Genomic DNA, 3,526 nt, shown 5'->3' on the forward strand with positions numbered 1-3,526 from the left:
CAGCTATGACTCGTTTTTAGAAATTATCGAAATCATATCACATTAAATCTAGTTTCAGTTACAGAAAGTACTCAAGTATAGTAAAGCTCCCTTAGTTTTATGGTTTAATAGCAGTATAATGTTTTCATTTTTAACTACATTTGCTTTGATTTACTCTCAAATGTTTTTTGTTTGTTTTGTCTTGTTTGTTTTTGTTTTCGTTGATGCAGCTAACTGTTTACAAAGAATCACTCCAGAAACCTACTACCTGCTACCTGTACCAGCAGATACAGTAATGAGCTTGCTAATGAACATACTGTGACATCAGAGGAGCATTTAGAGTTAAAAGGAGAGTGAAAACTGAGCTTACATTCACTTGGTGGACAGAAACACAACTTTGAATGAATGCTTATTTTCTTCAGTGTCTGTTTGAGGTCTTATTAGGCAGCTGGTTTTCTGAAAGGTTCATCATATTAACTTAGAAGGTGATAATATGCCAGTGTTTGGAGGTCTGTTGTTGCTGCCCCCAAGAGACCACAAAGGCTAGTTACAGCAGCATGTACTCATAAAACTGCAAATTACGAGCCCATAATTATTACCAATTAATGACACTGTCTAATTAGTTCATCATCACCCTAAATTGTAAAGTTATTAAGCCACTTACACATAGTTTTACAATAACATGTAAATGGCTGATTTGATTTCCATGATCACAGGTGGATGCTAAATTTACTTCCTGACTTCAGACATGTCCCTCTCTGGTTGGCATGGCAACCTCACAAATTCATAAAAGTCAAAGAATGTGAGAAAACAGCAGGGGGCGACTGATCCTTACAAATGAGGGAGCCGCTGGGAAACACACACACACACACACACACACAAATGATTGGAGTAGAGCAGCAGTCTTGCAGGTTGTCATTAGCAACCATGCCGTGACCTTTTTTCTAAAGATGCTGTAATGAGTCAGATATGAGTTAGTATACTGCCATCGAGTGAGGAAATCTTTGCAGTTTCTTGAGATGGAGATAAAGAGGCAGTTTTTCCACCAAGTCGGTGATTTTTAAAGAGCAAACAGCCTGTGGGAAAATACTACAAAGATTTTTCATACGACTGAGAGTAATTGCTGTGTTCACTGAACATTACAAATGTTGTGATAAAGGCATCTGCTGCTGACATTAACACAGTTTTCTCTTTTCCGCTGTCGGGGCTCCTCCAATGAGGGAGATACTGCACGTGTGAACTTTAACTGATATATTTAATCATTCAACCTGTTAATTAATCAAAGCAGATCCTGATAAAAGATGATTTAATATCCCGTCCTGCATCCATTCTATGTGCGCAAGTCTCTCCTGGAGTCATTTAACATCTCACTTTTTGATTTATGGTGAGATTACAGGCAGTGTATTGGCAGTCATGGCAACAATAACTTCATAATATTGCATCCCAGTGTTGGTTGAACTTTTACTCCCACTCCACCTCAGATGTAATGTGGCGACTCCTTCCCTGTAATAATATCCCCTGAAATTAATGTGCCCACTGTTATTGATAGATGAATTGTCAAGGGAACCGCTGCAGAAATTGAGGCTTTGAGACTTTAAATACACAGATTTTGCTTTGAGTTTGCATGCTTTAAGCAAACTGTCATAAAGAGAACAGAATAATGATAATTTGCTTAGATTTATTTTACATTTCTGTTAAAAAAAAAACACTTTTCAAGTAAGATGTTTGCTAAAAATATGCATACATGTTAAAACCAGTGTCTGTTCCATGCTCAGAGATTAAGGATTAGGTGCCTTGCTCTATAACAGCTCTACAAATGTTTTAAAAGAAAGAAAGGTCATTACTGCCAAGATTTTTTTCATTTTCATTCATTATTTTTAGCAAACGCACAAATTTACTGCCCCAAAAGATACAAATGAAAAGTGATGATACAAGTTCAAGTAGCACCCACAGGAGAATTTCTTCTAAATCACCTGAAATCTCAACTAAAATACTTTATGGTGAATGTCATTCAGCAGAGTTACATACTGCAGCGTATTCCTTACAGCTGATCTGAAGACACATCACACAGGAGGCACCCGAACACATCCTACACTTCTCATCATTCTTCTGCAGTTACCAAGCAACATGATCACATAAAGGCCGAGGGAAGAGACGAGCCAGAGAGAGAACATGTGTGGGTAGAGGAGAAAGATGCGTGAAAATAAAAGAATGCAGGCAGTCCAAAACAATGTGTATGTATGTGCGCGCACAAATTCCTCCCAAATCCCAAATCCTCTCCTTTTCCTTTTGGGCTGAAGTAAGATCCACCGTGCGTGAGAAAAGGGCCTTAATGAATTGTGAGACCAAGTTCAGTTCATGTTAAGAATATGCCGCATGAAATTTAAAAGCTATTGATGTCTACATACAGCAAATACACTAGATTAAAAATTAAAAACTATGAAATCCAGAATGAGTAAGTATCTTCCTCCATGCTGTCAGAGCATGAACAAGCTGTGACAGTTGATTTGCATGTGGCTCCTCACGGCTCCCCACAGCAGGCCTGCTGGATGATATTCATGCCACAGCAACTACATGGGAAATGACTCATGAAAGGAGACAGTGATAAGATGCAGTGTAATTTAATGCAATTACAACCATGTCTACTAAAGGTCATAAGTGAGCTGTTCAGCCAGGTCGTCATGGGAACCGTCTCCCTAATTGCACGACTGCTGTCGATGGGCCAGCAACCTGTTTGTTGGACGGAGCAGCTCAAACAGCATCAGTCACAGGTAAAGAGGCAGCTAATAGACCTGTACACACGACCTGCTCACCAACTGGCTACGGCAAATCAGTATGATGAAATTGTATTATGTGACTAGAGTTACAGGGAAGAATGTCTTTTGCTGTTAAATAATGTCATGAATATTTTTAAATAAACTACAGTGATGTTAGCAGGTCTGTGATGCTTGAAGATTAATGCTAATGTCACCATGCTAACAGACTCCCAGTAATAATACTAACATACTGAGGCTAAGCAGGTATAATGTGTACCATGTTAGGTCAGCAGAGTAGCATGCTAACATATGCTAATCAGAACTAACAAAATACAGCTGAGGCTGAAGTGAATGTCATTAGTTTTGCAGGCACAACCCAAGGGACTATTGAACAAATTTCATGTCAGTCTATCCAAGGCCTAGCTGTTAAGAAACTCAAAACCACTAATGTCGACCTCATGATGGCGCTACAGGGAAAGTCAGGGGATCTCCAAAGTCAGCCATCAGGCAGATGCCAGAAGAGAAGCAGAGGGAGCAGGGCTTTGCACCCAGATGAGAATATGTCTTGGCCAACTTTTTCAGTGAGCTCAGGAAGCTGCTCCCAGCCAGGAGGTAACGTTAATGTCATAATGACCTCATGGAAAGCTGATGAATATATAATAATGAGCATTTTGTAATATCTGGACAGTGTGCATTGTATTTCAAAAATAATAATTCATTAATAGTTATCAGCAAGAAAAATCACGCCATTACCTATAAAGGTTTAAACTGTGGGAGGAAATAAACAGTCT

Source organism: Scatophagus argus, chromosome 6, assembly GCF_020382885.2.
Source record: "Scatophagus argus isolate fScaArg1 chromosome 6, fScaArg1.pri, whole genome shotgun sequence".
Taxonomy (NCBI): domain Eukaryota; kingdom Metazoa; phylum Chordata; class Actinopteri; family Scatophagidae; genus Scatophagus; species Scatophagus argus.